Source organism: Molossus molossus, unplaced genomic scaffold, assembly GCF_014108415.1.
Source record: "Molossus molossus isolate mMolMol1 unplaced genomic scaffold, mMolMol1.p scaffold_m16_p_18, whole genome shotgun sequence".
Taxonomy (NCBI): Eukaryota; Metazoa; Chordata; class Mammalia; order Chiroptera; family Molossidae; genus Molossus; species Molossus molossus.
In genome coordinates this window covers 34,955,026-34,980,236 of record NW_023425353.1, presented here as the reverse complement: position 1 = coordinate 34,980,236, position 25,211 = coordinate 34,955,026, and positions in this window count along the sequence as shown.

The window sequence follows — 25,211 nt, the reverse complement described above, 5'->3', positions numbered from 1 at the left end:
ATTCACTGGCATTCTTCGTGTCCATGTCTGTCTCCATGTCCAACTGTCCCTTCTTTATTGGAGCAGAGTCCCACCCTATTCCATTATGATCTCATCTTAACAATTACATCTTCAAAGGTCCTATTTCTAAATAAGGGCACGTTGTGAGGTACTTAAAATTAGGAGGTCAACATGTGAATTTTTTTTTAAGTCCTCACCTGAGGATATGTTTTTATTGATTTTTAGAGAGAGAGGAAGGGAGAGATAAACATCGATTGGTTTCCTCCCATATGTGCCCCAACCAGAAATTAAACCTGCAATGTAGGTGTGTCCCTGGACTGAGAATTTTTTTGGTGTACAGGACAATGCTTCAATCAACTGAGCCACCCAGCCATGACCAACATGTGAATTTTGAAGGGATATAATTCAACTCATAGCAACTCATATTTAAGCTGTAGGCCAGAGCCCTTTCTGCTCGACAGTATAGGATCTTTTAGAGGAAAAGTTGTTAGGACCAGCCAGGAAGCATGGCTTCCACCTCATTACCTGCCTTGCAGGTGATGGTAGGAGGCAGGTGACTTAGGGCAAGAATGGGTGAGCATAGCTGGAGTGGCTGGTTGGGGAGGCACAGAGCAAGGAAGGGCAGCTAGCACAGGTGGAGGAGGTGTGTAAGTACTGCCAGGACACACCAGCCAGCAGGGAAAGAGCTGACTCTTCCTTCCTCTCAGTTATTGCTCTAATTGTGCAGTACAGAAAACTTCCCAAATGATATTTATTTTTCTCACTCAGGGTTCAGCAGGCTAATGGGGCAATGGGGATCTCTGTCTGGGGTTAGGGGTCAGGTTCACCTCTGTTCCGAGGGCTCTCAGTTCTGGGACGAACAGCTACGTAGGGCATGCTCTCGTGGTGGGTGGATGGTGGGCTGCAGGAGTCACCTAGCCAAACCACTCAAGGTGAAGCCTCTGCTCCTATCGCATCAGCTAACATCACATTGGCCACAGCATCACGTGGCCAAACCCAGTGTCAATGCAGCTGACATACAGACACCACTTACTCTACTGGGGGCCACTGCAAAGTGTTCCCAACAAAGAGAATGGATATGTCATCCCTTCCAGGAAAACAGTGATGAGGTAGAAACAATATCCTATCTACAAAACTCCAGTTTTCATTTCTTCTTCTTCTTTATTTAATGACAAAAATGAACCTATGCTCTTTGTTAAACACTTGGGAAATATAGAAAAGTAACGTGAAAATAAAGCCCCCGCCATCTAGAGATAGCCTTGACTAACTTTTTGGTGTAAATTTTTTTGTTTCACTGTTAATGGCGCCCCTCGTAAACCACCTCTGCCCTGGTCCGCTGTCATTCCCTTGGGCTCGGGAAAACAGCTTATACCGACTAGACTTGTGAAGGAGAAAGCCTCTATGCATTAGAGTCAGAACTGAAAAAGATTTAATTCACTGGAATGCTAGAATACAACCGGCTACATGAAACTCAGAAGACACGAAATATCCTACATTTAGGTGAGAAAAAAAAAACTGTACAAGATGGAGATAAAAACTTAACACTTCATGTGCGAAAAATCTGGGTATTCCAATTTATCATAAATAAAACAGGAGCCAATCACAAGGTTGCTTTAACAGATGTATCTGAGCTAAGAGTGGATTGTGTGTGCACTATATATGTACGTGTGTGTGTTCGTTATTTTAAATGCAGAACACACTTTTTGAAAGCTATACAAGAAACTGCTAACAGTGGTTGTATCAAAAAGTGGAGGAGGACTTTCAGAGCGGGAGTCTTTACTTATCCTTTTATATCCTTTTTTGTGGATGAAAAAATTTTTATCGTGGCTGTATATTATTTTTGTATTGTAAACATTGTTTAAATGGAAAGAAAATGTAAGAGAGATGATAGAAATACTGCTGGGGCTGGATAAAGCCCTGCTCGGTTTGGGGCATGCTGTTTTTTGTTATTTTTATTACAATAGCACACTATGACATCATTAGAAATACTCAACATATATCCTCATAGTTGCAGCCATAGCTTATACACAATTCTGTAACACTGGCTGTATCACTTGACTTTAGTAGTGGTCAGGTACACAGGCTCTGGAATTTACCTGCCTAGGCTCCAGCTACGTGATCGCAGGCAAGGTACACACCCTCTCTGGGCCTCTCTCATAACTTTTAAAATGGGAATAAAAGCGTTATCTACCTTGTGAGGTTATTGTGATGATTCAAGGAGGCAATCACTAATATGTTTTGAACACAGTCTAGTGTGTAATTGGTACTCTTTAAATGTTAGTTATTAGCATTAGCTCTTCCTCAGGTTTCTATGTCATTTCTATATAGTTTCTTGCCTAATACATGATATCCTATAGCCTAACTACGTCATAATTTAATTAATCATTCTATTGTTTGGCATAGAGGTTACATATAAATGTGCGTGTGTTGCTATGAAGATGGTATAAACCAGTACTTCTCAATCTTTAATGTGTGTATACATAACCTATGGAACCTGTTAAAGTGCACATTCTAATTCAGGAGGTATAGCTTGACCCCTGAGATTCTGCATTTCTAGCAAGCTCCCAAAGGGTGCTAATGCTGTTGGTCCATGAACTGAACTATGAATAACAAGCTATAAACATCTAGTGTAAACAGGAGGATAAGGAGGGTTTTGGGAAACAGTAATTGGAGAAACAAGGGTAATTCGCCTGGATAATGTAAGTGTTGTGACTCTTGAATGATTTCAAATACTTGGAAGACTGTCACACAAAGAGAAGCCCAATTTTCTGGATCTTCAGACTAATGGGTAGAAATTATAGGGAGGAAAAAATTGTGTTTCAATATAAGGAATAACTTTCTTATAGGTCCTGTTCATCTCCACAGCTCTGGGGGTCTGTGGCCCCCCACATCACTGGCCCAGCCAGTTACCCCAGTGGCAACACCGACACCCTTCAGCAAAGCAAGGGGGATGTGGGAAATGAATGTCCCCACTAGCAGTGGCAGCTTGGAGAGACCCTTTCAAGAGAGTACATCAAGAGGAAATAAGCCTCCTGAATGTGGCCAAGGAGCCCCAGAGTCCCCATGATATTCTTCATGCCCCTCTGAGATCTTGCTGGGCCTCCTTCTGTCCTACGTGGGAGTAGTGAGACCTTGTCTCGTGGCTGGATGGTTCCGCCTCTGAGTTCTTCACAGAGCCAGACTCTTCAAGTCTGCCTGCAGTCACACTGCTTTCTAACTTGTTTCCTGGCTCTTGGTCTCTCCATGAACTTGCAGCTTGCAGACTGCCAAGGCAGCAGACTTCGGTGACAGATTTCTGCTCACCACGTGGCCAGGAAGGATCTGGGCATGTCCTTCAATGGGATGTAGACATCTCGTCCTCCCGCTGGCAGAAGTCAGCGGCACCTAAGTTCTCTCCTCTCTGTCAGTGGCGGGCCTGGCTCTCCACACACTGAGCGGGAACAGCTGTGCATCTGTGGAAAAGAAAGAGCACAGACTTCCTGTCCCAGTTCTGCCTAGAAGTTGTGTGTCATTAGGGTCCTTAGGCGATTTCCAAAAGGCAAAAGAAAGAGGGAAAGCATGCAGGGAATGAGTAGGAGGGATTCAAGGACAGCTCAGGTTCTGAATGGACCAGTGCTCCTGAAGCTGGCAGAGGAGATATTCTAGAATCATAGAGTCTGGACTAGGGGGAGGGGGTTGTCATAGGAAAGATATCCTACAGCAGGACCACTTTTGTCCTGAGAGACAACTATCCAATTCCAGAGCCATCTCTCTCTTCAACCTAGCATGAAACCTACCAGGCAGAGCCTTTTCCTCCCCTGTTTATCATTTTTTGCTGTGAGACAATCTGGGTACAAGGTTAATGAGATGCTCTTCAGAATTAGAGCTCAAGACTGATGTCCTTCTGTGTGTGATCTAAAGAGCTGGAATGAGAATACAGTGTCAGCAAAGCTGAAGACCACAGTATTAGTGGTTCCCAGATACTGCACCGCAGACAACAGGTGAGCAGGAAGCACACCCACACCATTCCACCTTGCCCCAGTGTTGGGTTAGGTGGCCTGTCTTTCTCATGTTTATCTTCTGGTGGTGAGTCTCTAAGAGCAGATATTTGTCTTGTATCCCCAGTGCCTGGTTCTATGTCCCCACAGAGATGGTTCTCAGTAAAATCTGGTGTGACTGAGCATCTGGATCAAAGGGAAGGGCAGAGAAGGGCCAAGAGGAGACAGGAGAATAGCAGTGCAGAACTCTTCAGCATAGGGTCTGGCACATGGTCAGTACCTGCTCCTCATAACAGTGGACCAACTTGTTGGGTGGGCCTTCTTTTTCATACCCATCTGAGAAATGATTATCATTTCTCTCAATAAGGAAATCAACTGAAGATATTTCTTGAACACTCATTGTATTCTTCCCTATGCTCAATACGATCAAAATATATGCAGCCCTCAGCTCAAAGCTACTTACCTTGACATAGCCAATATTCTTGGAACAGAGTAGGCTCCTGATGGACATCTTTTTAATGAATGAATGCAAAGCCCAAAGATGGGACACAACAGGGAAACTTTCTATTCAATTGATTTCCATATGGGGATGGAGAAAAATGTGAGAGGGGGAAAAAAGAAAAGAAAAGAAAAGAAAAGAAAAGAAATTAGAAAGGAGAGGAGAATGATTCTTAATTAAAACCTGGTTCAGCCTGAAGGAATTCTGGGCTGAGCTTGTGTGTTGAGATGCTGTCTAGGAGGAACTCGAGCTTGATCTTGGTGGTGGACACACACTGATGGGATGGAAGGGCTTGCCAGCACCCCATTGCATGTCCCCACTTATTGTTAGGTTCTGAGTCCCTCCTCCAGCCCTTCTTGGCCTTGCATCTTATAAACATGCTTATTAGACAATTAGATGCTTAATTTAGATAAAAGAAGAGAAGGTGTGAAAATGATAGTTCACATGCTCTTTCAATTAGTATTGAGTGGGAAAGACTGCATAAGGCCAACTTGGATGCAGAAAGAGAATGGGGCTGGAGCTGAAAGACCAAACTTCTTGTTGAAGTGGGAAGGGAGGTGGTATCAGCCTGATCTCCCCACTTTTGCCGGGGCCTTTATTTTATTGTTTCCCCACCCCTATCAGTATACACATTCGCTTTATTATTATCATTTTCCTTAACAGGAAATTTATAAAGTTTACGTGACTGCTATGGTAGAATTCAAATGTATTATCAAGATGTCTTTAAGGGATAGAGAGCATACATGGAAGGGTATTGTACATACAGTGTACATGGTTTGGTCTGTGGCATTGTCCAGAGCTGGGGCCCCATGGATAAAGGAAAGAGCCAAACAGTAGGTTGGCCAGGACACAGAGACTGGACCAGTCCTTAGGCCCTAGGAAAGGTGCAGGTCCAAGCATCAGGCAACAGAAGAGTGACCAAGCAGGGTAGTAAAAGGAAAATGCCTCCTTCCTGAATGAAAACAAACTCCCATCACCCAAGGTTGAAAATAGATTAAATTTAATAGACACCATTTATGGAGCATTTACGTTTCAAGCACTGTGCTGTTTTGCATACATTGTCTCAATTAATTACTGTAATCATCCTGTGATATGAGTATTAGAATTCTTATTTTACAAGAGAGGAACCTAAGAAATAGAGATATTAAGTAGATTGTCCATGATCATAAACCTGGGAAGTGATGGAGGTGAGTCTCTAACTCAGGTCCATCTGCGTTCAGAGCCCAGGCGTGTTATCACTCTCCCACTAACAGCCTCCTAGGGATGGTGGGCCCCAAGCAGGAGGGAGAGTGGGACCAGGCCTCTCAGATTTTCACCCCCAAGGCTCTGCTTCCCTTTGGGATCTCACTAATAGCCAATGCCACCTCCAGCTGTTTGTTTCAGGTGGTCTGACTTCCTCTTTTGCATTCCAGCCCAAATGGAAACCTTGAACCATACCTCACATGGTGAAAACAAGGCCATTCAGTTGGAATGAGAATTTCTTGCTACTTAGGATATTACCATATCCCTCCCTGCTGTCATATGGCCCTGTTTGTCTTTAATGTGGTAGGTGCTCTATAAATGTTTGTAGCATGGCACTAGATAATCGATTGCAAAATTGAGTCAACTTTTGAGAGCATATAGCTCCAGCCTTTCCTACTGGCTGATCTGCATCCTTCTGACAGAGATCATAAAAGCATCCCTTACAACCCAGAAGCACATGCTTAGCTCTCTTAGTTAAAATATGGTCCCACTTGGTACCTCTAGAGAAGTCAGTGGTATTCCTTCCTACATGAAGCTGGCATTTGGGTGACATTCCAGAAGCTGCCTTTACTGTTCTGACCCAACCTACAGACACAGGGCATAGCACAAGCCCATTAGATCACGGGGTCAATGTGGGTAGCATTGAGTGAAAGGAGGTCTTGCCAATATTTCCCATCAGGCAGGACCTTGGGAAGAGTTCAGAAGGTAGTACTGAACCACCCACTAGGAACTGGGAACCTAGACCATGATAAGCACATGTCCAGTGGGTATAGAATCCCTAGGTGTAGTCTGGGCAGACATTTAACATCAGGATGGGGCACAAAGCTGAAGCCATAAGGGATCCTGGTGGTTGTGCACAGCATTTAGGGGTATCAACAGCTAGGTCCAAGGATAAGATGGAACCTGTAAGTGGTGGTCAGAGTGGGGCAAAGACTGAGAAAAAGACAAATTCTGAGAGATATTTGGGTCCAAGACCCAAGGGCAGGACAACTCTCTGGAAGGCTTGAGGTCAATCAGGGTCTATTATAAGTCAGGAGGACTTGGAGCTCAGAGCTGGGGGTTTCACCATAGAGGATGAGGTCAGTGTTCATAGGGTCAAATGAAGATAAACAGAGAGGCTGATCCTAGAAAAGGGATGAATGTCTTGGTTCTAAAATCCAGGACACCTGAGATTGGTACAACCAGGTGGATGAAATCCCAAGTTAACAAATCAGACCTCAGGTTTCTTACTGAGCAAATACCTAGAGCAGACATGGTCTCTGAGACTGGAGGCTGTGCCTGCCTGACAGGGTTAAATAATCCAGTTACGGGGGTGGGGAAGTGCCAGAGCCAGGATCTGAGCAGGCAGCCCCTCTCGTCACTCTCTTTCTGTCTAGTGTAATATCAACTGAAGATCAGCCATCTGTGGAAATGCAGTCGACAGATAACACGGACATGTCAAGTGAATCGATCTCCAGTGGACCTGCACCAGCCGTTTCTGCTTCTTGCCCTGAGTGAGTGCCACTCAGGAGCTGGCTGACCTTCCCACAGGCTGCCCTGGGCTTCACATTCACTATGGAGTGGCTTCAGGGAGTGGGCATGGTCCAACAGCAGTAGGAGCTTTACCAAGGGAACCTTCAGGCCAGAAACCATGCCATGTGAGGCCAGTGTCCTGAGCAGGCCCTGAGGACAATTACCTCAATACTGAGAGCAAGCAACCCAGCATTGGCCACAGGAGTTGAACCACCAATCTAGAAATCTCTGCTCCCTTCTCTAGGGTTTCTAATGCCTCCCCATTCTCTGAGCAGGAAACTGGAGGTCTGAACCCAGCACAGGTCCTGAAGCTGAACTCCTCCCCCATGCATGGCTCTGTACTAATCCCAACCCAGCCATACAAGGGACAGAGAAGCCCTTTCCCACAGTGGGTTAGGAGCCCTGGCCTGGACATGGCATCTTTTTCCCATCAGTCCCTTTCCCAGAGGCTGGGTCCTTCTACAACAACCCAAAGAAACTGTGTGGTTCTGAAAGGCAAGGCCTACCCTAGTCATCAAAATATAGTGAGAGCCTAGCTCTGGGGAAGGACCCCACAGGCTAAGGGATGATCTCATGAATGAATAAAGACATGAAGAAACACAGGAGTGGGAATCATTCTTATCCATGAAAGGTTTTGCTAAGAAGATGTGTCTGTAAAGAGAAAGGCTTTATTTTTTTGTTCCCAGTACCCAGACCTTGGTAGAACACCGATGTATCCTGATGAAAGAAGGACAAGTACCTATTAGGCACTATTACCGAGTCATTAATCAGGAATTTTATGTCCCACTCTCTGGTCAACCAACAAGAGTAGGGGCAAACGTAGGTTTACAGTTGTGAGTGCGTAAAACAGAGTTTATTCTTGTATTGTTATTTATTAATTATTGTATTACTTTCCATACGAACAGCTGTAAACCTACTTTGGCCCCACCCTGTATATTGTAGGAGAGAGCCCATCTCTTGCAGGGTGTCACCTCCCAGCTGGTGTGAAAATAGAGTCTTCAACAAGCCATTCCTGCTCTCTCTCCTGCTTCTGGATTGTGGATGGAAGATATAATCCAGGGCTTCTGGTGTGTGTTCCTGAGAGTATGGGTATTTTCAAGACCCATATGGAGTTTACCCATTCCTTTGTCTGCAATCTTCTGATCTTGCTGCTCTACGATTCTAACCACCCACCCAATTCAGCAGCCACTCTCAGGAATTGAGCAGAACCCGCGTCAGCTCATCTCTCCATCCAAGCAGAATGGCCTGCCAGGAGGACTTTCCTTCCCCAGTGGTGTTTCAGGTCGTCTCTGGGTAGAGATGGAACTTCCCAGCATTCATTTCTCGGCGGTGCCGACAGGTACTGTTGGAACCACCTGCAGTCAAGCTCTAATTTTTACCAGTGTGATTTAAAAGGCCACAAGGAACTTTCTCATGGAGTCATAGGTGCTGTGTGCTATTCAAGAGGATAGTGTGATCATCAGGAATTAGTTTTATTTCCCAAATATTTTTAGTTCTTCCCTTTAAAGTACACAGTAGACTGCATTTGCCTGGCCTCCTATTGGTGGGTGGGACCATGGACTACTTCTACCCAGTGACAAATCACATGTGTTCCTCCTTTGTGGTATTTAATTGCTGGTCTGAGACCCACCAGATCTCTCTCTCCCTCTGGATGTGATTCACTTGGCCCCTTCATAACCATGATGACCATAGCCCTCCCCAGATCCCTCCCTTAACTAACTCTCAGTGGAAGATGGTGAGAGAGGTTTAAATCTTTATGATTTTAAGTTACTGAGATTACAAGAGTTACTTGTTACTACAGCATAATTTAACCTTACCTGAGTGACACAGATGCTGAGATGTCACAGTCTCTGGGGACACATGATGGATTGATCACAGCTAGTTAGCACTGTGTGAAAGACCATTCACTGAGTCCCAATCATCACACTTGCCTATTATGAAAACCAAAATTGCCTTGCTTCTAGCTGTGCCCTGGGCCACGTCACTTTAATGTTTCCCATCTTCGAGGATAACAAGAGCCCATTCTGAGCGAGCCCCATCTACAGTATTCTTGGTCCAGGGGGAACTATCAGTAGAGCATTTAGAAAAGATCCTGGTGTTTCCCTTACCATCTCTTTCTCAAGGCAAACAGGTAGAAGAGTCTTTTGGGTCTTGTCAAGGGATACAGCAAGAGGATGAGTCTTTGAATTGCATTCTCCACCCTACTTTAGAGCTTTCTGGCCTTGTGCTTTCACCCAGCATGGGCCAGTCTTCAATAGAAATTTTCATTAAAAAATATCCAATTGTTGGAATCCAGCTGACTGTCCAAACAGGCACCCAGCAGGGACCGTGTCTGATGGACTCACCTATAACAATAGATTCTGCCTCATTTAAAATTACATTTCACCTTCATTAGTTAAGCACTCTCAATGGATGCCTCCCGTGTCACCCCAGATGATGGACCTGCAGTTCCTTTCAGGCACAACTTTTTCCCTTTACCTTGATTATTCCTTTACTTTTTTTTTCTTTATTGATTTCAGAAAGAGAGGAAGTGAGAGGGAGAGAGAGATAGAAACATCGATGAGAGAGAACATCAATTGGCCGCCTCCTGCATGCCCCCCACTGGGGATCAGGCCCACAACCTGGTCATGTGCCCTGACTGGGAATCAAACCCATGACCTCTTGGTGCATTGGTCAACACTCAACCACTGAGCCACACTGGCCGGACTTCATTTACTTTTTAAAAATATATATTTTTCTTTATTGATTCGAGAGAGAGAGAGACATCAATGTGAGAGAGAAACATCAATTGGTTGCCTCTAGGCACGTGTCCCCACTGGGTATGTGCTCAACCTGGGTACATGCTCTGACTAGAAATTGAATTCACCACCTTTTGGTGTACAGAACAATGCTCCAACCAACTGAACCTCACTGGCCAGGACAACTTTATTATTAATTTCACCCTGCAGGTCATGTTGAGTCCAACCCTTGCTTATTCAGAGAAAAACAGTGAGGTGGGGGCAGAGTGTCAGCCACTACTGTAGGCAAGAGAGGGTCAAAGGGAGTACTTCAGAGGGGAATAGAGAGGCAGGGGCCTCACGTCCTCCAGTACTCACAGATGTCCCCATCCCAATATTACAAGCCCCGTCTACCCATGTCCCTGGTTGATGAGGTTGTGAATTACCTAGTGTTGTCATTCAGAAACCTGAAGACTCAATCCTTGGAAATTTTAAAGGACTATCAGCGCAAAAGCCATAAGAACTGAGGGATTGTTTACTGTAAGAAGAGATTTTTGATGTTTGAGCTTCGGTTAGGACACTTTCTTAGGCTATCAGATGGTCTCACAAGGACCCATCATGCCCTTATGTGCTCTATGGCAGGGCTGCTGGTCCCCAGCATTGCACACTCATTGGGCTCGTGGTCATCTCAGGTGAGCACAACAGGTAACCAAGCAGCTGCTCCTTCTCTGTATAATTATACATTCCATTCGGGCCCATGACCAATTCCACATAGCCTGAGGGCCTGCTGTCTACAGCTAATTTCTGGAACCAATTTCTACATCAGCCAAGATTCTGCTGCAATAAGAGAAACCAATTCTGACTGCCTTAAGCAGGGGAAAAAACGTGAGGAAAGAGGGGAGTCTGTGTGTGTGATTAATTGGAAGGATTCTGAGTTAGCTCGCAGAACTGAGGAAGGAGAGGCTGGCCTGGTAACTTAGGATCCCAGGGACAGGGCTGTCCCACGCATTTCAGCAGCAGCAAGAACTAGGAGACCTTCTCAGGTGCCAACCTTTCATCTTGCTTTGCCCCATAATTCTATTCCCCAGGTAGGATATGAGATTGGTCCAGTGCGGACCACGTGTCTAGTCCTGGGAAGAGTAAGAAACTGTTACCAGCAGAATGAGCAGAAATGGGTGTCCATGTAGGAAAGCCTCAACCACTTCACCTGGCCCAAAGCCACACAGTCTCTTTCTGCTGAACATTCTTCCCACTGAACCACTGGTGGGGGTGGCGAGGGTGGGGAGGGGGATGCAAGGCTGCCTAGAAATAAGCAAGCTCTTTGTCTGGAGCTTGTATCCCTGAGACCCTAGACACAGGGACCCTTAGGCCCTTCATTCTGGCCTTTTCCTGAAGAAACTTCTCTGAGCCTCTTTTTATCAGCCCCTCTGATTCCCCTGCCTTCATTTACAGAACAGGTTTCTCAAGCATTGAGGGAGCCTGGAGAAGGGAGTCAGACCAGGTGGGGTTCTTCCCTAGATGCAGGGGCAGAGATTAGGGCTCTCTCTTTTCCATCCCTGATAGTAGTTCATAGTCAGGAAAGATGCCATTCTCTATTTCCATTGAGTAGAATTACATGCCCCAGGGTGAACCTCCTTAGCACACTTGGCAAGCGGGTGGGTATCACTCAAACCCTCTCAACACTTTACCAGCAGCAGCCTTTCTCGGGAGGGCTGAACCCCGTTTGAGGTCACCAAGAGTATAAAATTTCTTCCCTGGAAATGTGAAAGCTCATTTCACTGACAAAATGCATCTCCTCAGACACAACACAGGGAAGACTGGGCTCCAGGGAGCACTAGACTTGGAGGACAGACACTCATAAGACTCCATATCCCAGCTTGAAAGAGTACTGGCCACTGTCCATGGCCAACAGTCCTGTAAGTTTCCAATGGTTTGTTTGTGTGGCCAGCAGCTCTGCCTCATCATGACCAAATGCCCATCTTAAGACAGGGCAGAACAGCCCTCACACCCAACCTGTCCCCCAGCATAGGAGCTACAGTTCAGCATTTCCTTCATGCCACGGGCTAACTCAAGAATATCTGACCTGCCAACCCCCTGCTAAAGCCCAGCGATGGCTCCCCCACCTTCATGCCTGGTCTCTGTCTACATTTTAGCCTTATTCTCCCCTTCACACTGGGCTCCCATGCCATCCACTATTTATCTCTCAACCTCATCCTCATTAGATCCCTCCTATCTATCTCCTCAGCTCCTCTCCCCAGGAGAACTGGATACTTTTTGGTGCTCCAGTCGATCTCCTATTTCTTTTAGAGCACCTTAGCATTTTTGTGCAATTATTTGCTTAACTGCCTGCCTTCTCCAGTACACTATGAGCTCCTCCAGGGCAGACACCATATGTGTCTCTGAGGGCCCAGCCGTTGAAAACATGTACTGAAGAACAGGTGCGTGGCTGGAGCAGCCCTGTCCTGTGTGCTCAGTGGTGATCCAGGACCTGGTGCAGGGACCTGCGCAAGTTCCCTCTCTCTTCTTCAGTCTAACTGGATCTACAGTGCCTGCCTCATAGAGCCTCCTCTCTTTTATTCCCCCGAAGCCACTTTGTAGATTTTCAAATAGTGTCAAAGCTTTAACTAGTATCAGCAGTCTCCTCACACTGTCTCTAGTAACAGAGAACAGAAGGTTGGGAGAAGAGTTACAAAATGTATCTTTACAATTTTAGTAAATTCCAAATTTCTTAAAGCCAGGTATCAGAATAAGTTGGAAGCAATATCAAATGACAGAGAGAGACAAGAAGATTGGCCTGGGTGTTCACACATGCCCTATAACTCTCCTTCATAACCTTGGGTTTTCCGACTATAAAAGGAACTAGGCTTCCTCAGAGACTTGCTATGACGTTTAATGGAGTAAAATAGATTAAGCACCTACCCATGCCCAGCACGTGGTAGGCATTAAAGAGTCTGGTTAAATGAAGATTTCTAAGAAATATCTAAAAATAATTTAAAAAATCAGCAACATGGAACTTAAGAGGAGTTTGTAAGAACATGTCATGAATTCATTATGCTTTTTATTGAAGCTCTTTTTCCCTAGAGAAAGCCAGAGACCCTACTGCTTCCAGAGGAACACCTACTCTGAGCCCCCAAGGCTAACAGTAACTATTGATTCTGGATGACTGTTAATTCTGGGAAAGAAGCAGTGTATGTCTACTAAATCTGAACATACACACACCTCATGACACGGCAATTTCATTCAACAGAAATGTATCTATAAAGACATGAAAAAATCATGTACAAGATTATTGACAGCAACACTGTGCATGAGAGCCCAAAACTTGAAACCATGCAAGTGACCAATAACAGAAGAATGGAGCAAGTAATAATGGTGTATTCATACAATGGAATATTGTACCTCAGTGAGAATAAATGAACTACAACCACATGTATTGACATGGATGAATCCCACCATTGTAATGGTGGGTGAAAGAAGCCAGACAAAGGACTACATGCTCTTTGATTCTATTTTTATAAGTTTCAAAAGCAGGTGAATTACATATAGGCTGTTAAAAGTCAAGAGAGTGTTGATGAATGGGTTAAAATGTAGTACATAAATACAATGAAATATCATTCAGCAATCTAAAGAAGGGAAATCCTGCCATTTGGGACAACATGGATGGGTCTTGAGGGCATGATGCTGAGTGAAATAAGTTAGACAGAAAAAGACAGATGCTGTACGAATGCATATGTGGAATCTGAAAAAACCAAACTCATAGAAACAGAAAATAGACTGGTTGTTAACAGAGGTGAGGGGTGAAGGAAATGTGTGAAGACAGTGAAAGGGAAAACACAAAGAGAGTAATTTCTGGGGTACTACTAATATTCTGTTTCTTATTCTGGGTATAGGTTACATTCACATGTCTAGATAATTACAATTCACCTAACTAGACATTTATTATTTGGGATTTCTTTTTAAATTTTTTATTTATTAATTTGTTTTTGTTACAGATGTTTCTCATTTTTCCCCCATTGACACTCTCTTCCCCCCCCCCCATCCCCAGCTTTGTTGTCTATGTTCATTGGTCACGCATACATGCATGTAAGTTCTGTGGTTTATCTCTTCCCCCACAACCCCCACTTTCTCTGAGGCTTGTCAGCCTGTACCCCACCTCCCTGTCTCTGGGTTAATTTTGTTCAGCAGTTTGTTTAGTTCATTATGTTCCACAAATAAGTGAGATAATGTGATATTTGTCTTTCTCTGCTTGGCTTGTTTTGCTTAGCATAATACTCTCCAGGTCTTTCCATGCCATCTCAAAGGATAAGAGATCTTTCTTTCTTACAGCTGCATAGTATTCTATTGTGTACATGTACCACAGCTTTTTAATCCACTCATCTACTGATGGACACTTGGGTTGTTTCCAGATCTTAGCTATTGTAAATAGTGCTACTATGAACATAGGGGTACATATATTCTTTCTGTTTGGTGTTTCAGGTTCCTTAGGGTATATTCCTAGAAATGGGATCACTGGGTCAAATGGAAGTTCAATTTTTAACTGTTTGAGGCAACACCATAGTGTTTTCCACAGTGGCTGCACCAGTCTGCATTCCCACCAGAAGTGTACTAGAGTCCCCTTTTCTCCACAGCCTTCCAACTTCTTTGATGATTTGTTGATGGCGGCCATTCTGACAGGTGTGAGCTGATACCTCATTGTTGTTTTAATTTGCATCTCTCTGATGATTAGTAATGTTGAGCATTTCTTCATATGTCTCTTGGCCATTTGTATGTCCTGTTTGGAGAGGTGTCTATTTAGCTCCTCTACCCATTTTTTAATTGGATTCTTTGTCTTCCTTTTGTTCAGTTGTGTGAGTGGTCTATATATAATAGAAATTAACTCCTTATCTGATGTATCATTGGCAATTATGCTCTCCCATATAGTGTGTTGCCTTTCCATTTTGGTGGTTGTTTCTTTTGCTGTGCAGAAGCTTTTTAGTTTGATGTAGTCCCATGTGTTCATTTTTTCCTTTGTTTCTGTTGCCTTAGGTGATGTATCAGTAAAAATTCTGCTGCATATGATGTCCGAAATTTTATTGCTTACATTTTCTTCTAGGATTTGTATGGATTCACAGGTCACATTTAAGTCTTTTATTCATTTTGAGTTTATTCTTGTGTACGGTGTAAGTTGATGGTTTAATTTCGTTTTTTTTTGTTTTTTGTTTTTTGTTTTTTTGCATGTAGCTGTCCAATTTTCCCAACACCATTTATTAAAGAGGCTGTCTTTACTCCATTGTATGCTCTTGCCTTCTTTGTCAAATATTAATTGAGCATAATGTCTTGGGTCCATTTCTGGGTTCTCTATTCTGTTCCATTGATCTATCTGCCTGTTCTTGTGCCAGTACCAGGCTAGTTTTTTTTGTTTGTTTTGTTTTGTTTTGTTTTTTATTTTTTTATCCTCACTCGAGGACATCTTTCCATTTTTTATTCAGAGAGAGCTGGAGGGAGAGAGAGGAAGAGAGAGAGAGAAACATCAACGTGAAAGGGACACATCGAGTGGTTGCCACCCACATGACCCAACCAGGGCCAGGGACAAACTGCAACCGAGGTACATGCCCTTAGCGGGAACCGAACCTGGGCCTCTCAGGACCACAGGCCGATGCTCTAACTGCCCAGCCAAACCAGCCAGGGCCCAGGCTGTTTTGATTATAGTAACTTTGTAGTATAACCTGATATCCAGTATTGTGATCCCACCTACTTTGTTCTTCTTTTTCAAGATTGCTGTGGCTATTTGAGGGTTTTGGGGTTTTGTTTTTTTTTTTTGGTTCCATATGAACTTTAGAAGTATCGGAATTTTTTTCTATATTTATGTTATACTTAAAATTTTTAAATAACTAAAATGTTGCCACACATGCACACAAACACATACACACGTGGTAACTGATAGCAAGGTCTCCAAAAGAGTGGTCATGTAGATTGTCTGGGTGAAATGTGGTTCCTAGATCTGTGGCAGTATGACACCCATTGTATGCCAAATGAATACAGACATCTCCTGATGTTGACACAACATCTAATTAACTGCCTGAAGCCAAAGAAGAAGATTTTGAGATGAATTCTGATTCCAGGATTTCCTTAAACCTACCCCGGGTTATGGAATATGATTCTTAAAAAATACTTTATCCCAGATAATTGGGCAGAGAAAAGCTCCAAGTCTATTTAATAAATGTAATGAAGGTAACCCCTGGCTCCCTCAAATGTTAGATATATCATCCCATTGAATGTATCCTCAGAGTTGGTACCAGTTTTGTTTTAGATACACTGTAGGCCTATGTACTTTAATCTAAAATACTCTGTGAGGTCTGTTTCCCCTAACTGGAAATTCAAGTAAAGATAACCCAAGACCTGGAAGGATGTATTGATCTTTCCAACAACTGTTTACACCGTAGACAGAAATCAAACCCAGCCCGAGTTGTACAACCTCATTATTGACCCAAACCTAGTTAGCTCTCTTTCAAAAACTTGAATGAAAGAATCAGACTGCCCTTATTTCTCACAGAATTACCAATGACATAAAAATATCTGTGCCCTACCCTCTTTCCGTTGGTTTCAGATGATTTGAATTTATTTTTGTCTCCTGAAACAGAAAAAGATGGACAGCATCTATTGCCTAAAAGATGGGATGGCATTCCCAGGAGGGGGTCTCACACAGCAGTTTCTGTCCCTAAGAACCATTAACAATTAGTTGTGCCTCTGGCAGACACTGCTGTCTGGAGAACCCAGCAGCCATTCCCAACCCCCTTCTCTTTGCCACATTTCACTACAAGGATACGAAGAGTTAAATACTTTTCCATCTTCTACCACAGCTGAGGTGGTCATACTACACAATCACAGTCAAGAAGCCATAAGCAGAAGTTTTCTGGAAGGCTGTTTTGTTGATTAATGGGAAAGCCAGCAGGCATTTTCTTTATCATTTCTTCCTTGACTGTGAATGATATCTGGAAGGGCAGCAGCCATGTTGCCATGGTAAGATGTAAGTCAACCTGCTAAGGATGGTGAAGAGGAAGAACAGAAATATCAGGCTGCCCACTTCCAAACAAGAATGGGCACTCTGGAGTACGAGCCAGAATATTTGGTAGAATGGTAATATACAGGGTGGGCCAAAAGTAGGGTTACAGTTGTTCATATGGAAAATAATGCAATAACTAATAAAAAAATAATACAAGAATAAACTTTATGTTTTGTGTACTCACAACTGTAACCCTACTTTTGCCCCACCCTGTGAGCATCTAGACTAAAACAGTAGCAGTCTGCTTCCTGTGGGGTGCCAGCATATCACGTAGAACTATCTGTAAATTAGACCCTGATTTGGGGGAGGTGGGAGAAGGGGGCTATTCTTTATTCAGAATTTCCCATGGTGCCATAGACAGGTCTGGAGGAGGAGGAGGCCATGCAGCTGGACTACGTGCTGCTGGAGTCTGATTCACCTATGAATTCAACTTGTTTCTGCAGGACCTGCTTGAGCTTGATCATGTGTATCATTTATATTTTCACTTGATAATAAATTGCTTCTATGCATGCCTAACCTTCCAGCTTAAAAGACCAATAATAATCCATGATGAGCAGCTCAGATCACTTGGAGTTGCACGGCCAGACATTCAGGGACTATCAGGACCATGTAGCAAGCCAAAAGCTCTTTCTCAAAGGAATATTTATCTGTAAAAGAGAGAGATGTTTTTCTACAAACTTCCTAAGGCTCTCCACAGTGATTCTTGACAGAAGACACATACAGCTTCAGATACTTTGTGTAATGTTGGATCTGCTAAGTCAGAATGACCTAGCAGCAGAATTGCTGGCCCTGAAGCTCAGACTTCCTACAGAGCCTTCTCTTTCCCTGAGACCCACTCCAAGCTTTCAGTTTTCTTGATAAGTGAGTCTAAACATCACACTCAAGTATGCTATATGTTACCTCCAAAATTCAAGGAAGCCCCAAACATGTTGTTTTATCTTCTTAGTGGTAGAGGGTACAAGTTGCAAGCACTTGTCTTTCCCATTGAAGAGAATATCCTATGTGATGTAAGTCAAAGGAACTCCAGATATGTCACTAAGGTTGTAGGCCCTTGGGACTTTGAGATTTATTGTCAATCCTCTGGCACTAACCTGTCTTAGTAAACTAAAACTTCTTAGGTACTTGATACTTTGTTTTTCAGGACCAGCAGTGACCAGTGTCATGTTCTGTGGATTGTCAAAATGATTACCATCTCTGGACTAGATTATAGCAAAGAGTAGGAGAATTGATATAGCCTGAGGGAAACAATGAAGGTGTACTATGGCCCCTGCCAGGTGAAAGAGAACCACTTCTTGTAGCTCTTATAAGCTGATATAGTGCTAAAAGCATTTTCTATGCAAATAGTTATGTGATAGGTTCCAGGGGTTGTATAGATTTGTTCCAGGAGAGATTCCACATCTGGAATGGGTGTTGTAATGGGTTGTAATGGGTGTTAGCACATGATGAAATTTACAATACTCACAGTCATTCTCCAAGATCCACTAACCTTCTGCAGAAACCAAGCAGACCAAATTCAAGGGGACGCAAGTAGAGGAATGACCATCCCTGGTCTTGAACGGTGGTACTGACCTTTGCAGTTTCCCCTGAGACACGGTTTGCCTTGGGTTTACTATCCTAGCAGGGAGAGCAAGTTCCAGGGGTTTCTGCTTGGTCTTTCCTATCACAGGAGTCCTCATTTCTTGGATCAGGGAGCCAATCAGGGCATTCTACCAGTTTCTGAGTACGTCTATTCTAATTATATGTTTTGTTTTTTTTCTTAATGGGAAAATAAACACAAGGAGGATCAATGGATGACCAGATTACTATGAGACAGGGTTGGGCCCAATTCATCACCAAACCTCTGTAAGATCCACGCTGCTGGTGGACCACTGTGGCATTTGGATCCTTTAAGATTAACATTAAATCAGAGCCAGTGTCTAGTTAATTCCTGCAAGGTCTCGCTATTACCCATTACCCTGTGTACAATCATCCTAGTAAATGGCTTTCCATTCCTTTGGAGACTGTGGAGACATATGCGGAGGCGGAGTTATAGGAATCTGTCTTGGAAGAACTCAGTCTTTCCTGCAATCAAGGGGCTCTGGGTCTGTGAGCTGAGACTGAGGGGTGGCAGGGGGGATGGAGGAGACAACAGTGTTCTCTATTTTGGCATTTCTCTCCAGGTTTCTGACCACCAGACTGTAGTTTTTCCTGTTTCATATATTAAGTAACATTTTAATAGGCTGCCCACATATTTCACTCCTGAGGACTTTATGATCATCTAGTCATTGCTGAAAATTTCTGCAGGTTCAAATGGTACACATGATAATTAGCACTTCAGCGTTGCTGCTCATTATGGTCATTCTGTACACCTTGTCTCTGCCATTGGTTATTATCAGTAGGTTTCTGCTACTTCAGAATTCTGGAAATCATCTCAGTGTAGCACCTCCCAGTCTACAGATGGCCACAACAGAGCGAGTCAAGAGTTCTGCTGTCCCTTCATTGATGCTCTTCACAATAAATACTTTAAGTAAGGAAATGCAACCTGGACCCTTCAGTGGACTTAGTGAGTGTATGTGGAGACTGCACAAGATAAATCTACCTCAAGAGTCTTATTTTCTCAAGCATTTTGATTCTGTCCTCTATATTATGCCAGGGTAGCCTGAGCCTCTCAGCATCACTGAGCTCAGGTTTCAGTCATCTAACCAAGAACCGTGCAGATACATTTAGCCTTATCCACAGTTATAGACAATCCTTGCTCTATCACCTTATAAATCATCCCCAGACTATTTTCCAGGTCTCTGCTTATGTAAATTAGCAAATTCTTGCAGCTCTTTTGGCATATCAGCTATTTCCCTCTGGGACAGATTTGCACCTGTCCTTTGGAACATGTAATCTAACTCTAGATATATGTCCAGAAACAAGGAGGGTGAGAAACTAGAGGAAGGTGCTGGATGGGCCAAAATAAGCTGGGGCTGGAGCCAACCTTCTGCTGTTATTGGAGGGAAGACGAAGGAAACTGGAAAACCAACAGAAATTTCCCCTTTCCCTCTTCTCTTCTCCAGTCTTCCTGCAGTGCCTCCCTTTGGCAGAATTTAACAGGAAGCCAGCTGAGAAGGAAGCCAGGGCAGTATGGTTTGCAGAGTTTTAGGCCCAGCACCACAGAGCAAATTATGAAAGAGTAGTCTTGGTCCCGGCATTGTTTCATTCATTTGTTTTGCCACACAACATCCATTCACCTTCTCCAGGAGAAAGCAACACCTTTGGATTTGGGGAAAACTATTCTTTTCTCATTCTTGGTCTGTTAAAATTGGATAAAATGAGACACACACACACACACACACACACGCACACGCTTCAGAGTTGAGGCTTAGATGGCTTTAGGCCGATCAGAGCATCACATCACACCGGTCACATTGAGGAAAAACTAAAAGGCAATATAACAAAATTCAAACAGAGTAAATGAGATGCGTAAAGACTTTCCTAAGGTTTCTGGGACAAGAACAGAAAGAAGCTGAAGGTTGATCCTGAAATTTTATAGACTGGAGCTACAACCAGGTTTTTGCTGGAACTTGAGTCGAAGAATAAAGTCAACACATGAGAGAGCCGAGACAGAGACAATCCAGGCCCTAGTTACACTATAAACCCCAGCCAAGCTTTGCCTAGAATCAGCATTCCCCTACATTTCTCCATTGTGGACATCCATTTTGCTGGTCCAGTGTGCACTTTGCTTTTGATACTCAACACATCACTTTCAAGAACTACCACCATACAGTAGGGTCTGTTAAAAGACGAAAGGCTATTTCTACAGAAGACCGTCCACCATTTCTTCTACCATTACATGTATGAACAAGGCTGGATTTTAAACGTATGGTAAAAATAGCCAGCACCTTGGTCAGTTCTCCACAGATGGATCAAATCCAGGAATTAGAATTTACCAAGGAGATGCTGATAACCAAATAAGTTAACTTAGTAAACCTGTTATGGACTTAAATCGGTCAGTTTTAAAAGCATATTTGAGGTGGTTATAAGATATAAACACACACAAAGTAGAATAATGCAAAATGAAAACAAATAGAAATCTGAATGAAGGAGCCCAAGCATAGATGCCGGCAGGAGTCTGCATTTGAGCCCTGAGATTCCTGACAGTAACAAAGGAAGGAGAAACAGATTGATATAGTCCTCACACTCATGAGATGAACCCCACTGGTTTGTTTGCAGAAAGTAGGCATCGATATTCATTCAGAGCCTACTATGTGACGAGCACTTTATATAAATTATTTCATTCACTCCTCTCAGTTAACTCAGTGGAGTGAGTATTAGCTTCCAAGAGCAAGAGATAAGAAAGCAGAGATTCATAGAAATTAAATACCTTGTACATGGTCTCAGGTATAGAAAGTGGTGGAGCCACAATTTGAGCTCAGATATGGTTCCTGGCTCTAAGCCCATTTTAATCTATCACTTCTTAGAGGTAAAGGCGAGAATCCAAGGGTCCTCACATAGGTGATCACAGTCCAGAAAGTCCAGAAAGGTCATCACAGGACCCTCACATTACATGTAGGAGAGTCATATTGAACGTTTTTCTTGATGTTCAATAAACCAAAGTCCTAAAAAGGAGGCTCCTCAAATAAAAAATATTGATTATTTGGTGAAAAATGTCTTTAACTTCAGTTTGACAAAAACACAAAGCATTTTTCCAGATGAATGGTTCTTGCATAAATGAAATACCATTAAATTTCAGCTCTGCAATGGCATGTCTGTGGAGGAATTAAAACAGCCCAGGCCAAGCATTTTGATTTCTGATGACCTTGCTAAATAAGAGCAGAGCTGAGAGAATGCAGGAAAACTGGGAACCACCATGCTGTTCCAAGTGTCTTTCAAATTGCCTGTGTCTTGAGCAGGCCTGTGGGCAGGGCTGGGTCTCTGCGTATCTGTGCTGCATTCTCTAGACTGCAACTATAATGATCTTTCTAAAATGCAAATCTGAGCATGACATTATCCTGCTTAAAAACCCTTAGTAAAGCTGCGCATTGCCTTTGGGATAAAGTCCAAGATTTTTCATGCATTCCTTTATGACTAAGCTCTGGATTCATATATTACCTCTCTCTTCATCCCCAAACTCTATGCTCTGTCACAGCGAGCTACGTGTAGCCCCCCAGTGCACTCTCCCCTCACCTTCTGGCATTTCTCTGTGTTGCTCTTCCCCTAAGAGTGCCCTCTCTCTGCTCCCTCCCTGGACCCTTTCCCATGCCATCTCTGCCTGGCTTACATCTACTCACATTTCAGGAGCCAGATAAGGCCTTTCCTTCCCTGGGAAGCCTTCTCTGACTCCCAGATCTAGGCTGAGATGGTCACAGCACCTGGGTTCGTCCCCACCCTGGCACTCCCACCCCCAAGCGTCCTTGTCTCCTTTCACATTGGACTCACTCATTTCCATGCCCAAGTCTCGGGGAGCTACTGTGCGTGAGGTGCTTGTTGGAAGAGCCAGTCGATGCAATGAATGAATGACGTGCTTCGGCATGAAGTGTCCACATTGAAATACATTCCCATAAGGTTTAGTTACTGGATATACAGATAGAAGGGGTGACTGCTTATTGTGGAAGCTTGAATTCTGAGTTAAAGCCTGCCCTGGACATAGAGATTAAACTGTGGACAAAAATGAATAATGTCCTGGGGTGGGTGCAGAATGAGCTGCAGTTCCATCACTGGAAGATGATATCACCATGGACTAGTTGGACCAGTGACTTCCACGCCAGCGGCCCGTGAGATGAAGCATCTAATTTTCCTGCTCACAGAGCTAGGCCTGGGCTGAGTCCAGAGGCAGCGGGGAGAAGTAACCACAGCCTGCTGGAATTTACAGAGCATGGGAGCAGGGGACAAAAATCTGTCAATGCTCATCTTTATTCCTGACGTAATCTCACTCCATTGTAGCAGGGAAGTCACAGTGCGGGTCTCTCCCCAGCACAGTCTCCAGGACTGCACCCAGGGAGCTCAGGGAGCACACACATCTCATACACTGCACAGAGCCAACATCAAGTAGCCCCACTACCCAGCTTCTCATTCTCTGGTCCCCCAAATGCTAAAGGGGCAAGGCAGTACCATTTGGTAGAAAGAAGCCTGAAGTAGCCATCAAAGGCTCGATACTGCTCCACTCTCCTAAAGGTTGGGGTGTCCTATCACCTTGGGACAGATCTCCATCTCTCTGAGCCCCAGATTTCTCATCTGTAAAATGGGGATAAAGATACCTGCCCTGCCTACCTCCAGGGTTGGCGCAAGGATCAAATAAGATAATGGCTGTGAAGGAGCTTTGAAAACTGTGAAGTGCCATGGAAATGCCAGGGTGTGATTAAGAGACAGCGGCGGCCCCCACACTTACTTCAAAGGGGAGAGACAGGGTGGAGAAGGCTGACATGCTCTGCTTTTGAAGTGCACAAGACCAGCTCTCAGAAAAGAAAAAAACATCATTGCTGCTTAAAAGGCAACTTTCAAAACAACCATTTTCTCTCTGAAGGGAGAATAAAGTTGGGAGTACTTCAAAGGCTGGGAAAAAAATTCTAGAAAGAAAGAAAGAAAAAAAAAGACGTCCTTAATCTAACTTTTAGTCAAGTCAGAGTTATTAAAAAAAAACCTTCAGAACTCTTCACTTATTTAAAAAGAATTTTAATGCACTTAAAAATTAAAAACCATTAAGAGGGGCAGACAAAGGCGCTGTCTCCCATTCCCTAGGATCGCATTGCAGAAGGTGGACATGACGAGTGCCCATCGCTCACCACTGCCTCTCATTAAACATCCTCTCCCAGGCGTTCCTCCCTGTCCTGACAAATTTCATACCACGAATAAGTCACCAGGAATAGGCCTTTATCTTCTCCATCCATCTCTGCCACCCAGCTATCAAGCACAGTGAGATTATTTATTTGGTTTTTCTTTCTCCTTCCTTTAAATATGGCAGCCTACCAAAGACCAACTTCAAGAAACCAGAACAGAATTTAAATATCTTACTTAAAGGGAAAAGGCATCCCCATCTCCAAGCAAAGAGAGACCCCCTTTTAGAACAACTAAATATAAAAATAAATAAAGCCTTAGTCTTGTGTTCTAGGGGGCTGTACCTGACCATGGTGCCCTGGAGGTTGGCCAACTGGAGCTTGGCCAGAAATGTGACCATGCTGTCCTCCCAGCACCTCATTCCTTCCTGCTTTTTCAACATTATGCTGAGGAAGCAGCCTGTGATTGAGGTCCCCAAGGTTCCCAGGAACCCTGCTTTTCCTTCAACTCTGCCCTGGAGGGACTCTCCAGGCCCCTGCAGACGTCATGGAAACATGGTTACTGGGAGACATGACTTATTTCCCCCATGGATTGTACCCATGTGTATAGACTCTGAGGAAATGAGATACATCTTAGACAGTGTGCAACACTCAATTGGACGTTCACATTCCCAAGTCTTACTAAATATACACAACCAGACAGAAGCAGGGGTGATTGGGAGAGGGTACAGAAAGAATTGCTCTTCCCAAAGGGACAACCCACAGAAAGAAAGTTCTTTCTGCCCTCCACCGCCCACCAGATCTGGCCTCAGTTTATTTTTGCAAAGGGCTTTGAAGGCAGAAATTAAAGAAACCTCCATGGTCTGAAATCAGAGAACGGCGGCTGCCAAGGGGGGGCTAGTCCGAAGGAAAGGAGGAAGAATGCCCACAAGCAGGGTGATGTCATAGGAGAAGAGGCTGTCTGAGTCCCAGCTCTTCTGCCGCAGGTTTAAGCAACCCCATTTAATTACAGTTGTGCCTCGCGCTGGCATGAGAGCAATGGAAGTGTCGGTTTGCTTGTCAGGAGCTCCTTTGCCTGGAGCACAGACCGGAGCACCGTGGCTGAGTGCCAGGCTTCATCTCCAGCAGATGGGAAGGCCAGGGGTAATTACCCGCCCTGGCCAGTCGCCTTCCCGGGTGAAATTACACAAAAGTAGGAGACAGCGGCTCTATCTGATTCTTATTCAGCATCACTTCCAGGCAACGAATGAAGACAATCAAGCACGACGTTCTGATTTGGGCAGGAAGGCTGTCCTGAACCTTTCCACCCCGTGGACACTTGGTAGGAAAGTGAGTCATAGATGTGGGCATGCTCTGGTACTCGCTCCGCGGGTGAACTCTACAGGGCACACATGTGAAGAGGTTTTCCTTCAACCTCTACCTTCTGTTGTGCTTTGTCAGATCTCCCTTCCCCATCTTTTAAGTCTATCTGGGCAATTCTGGGCT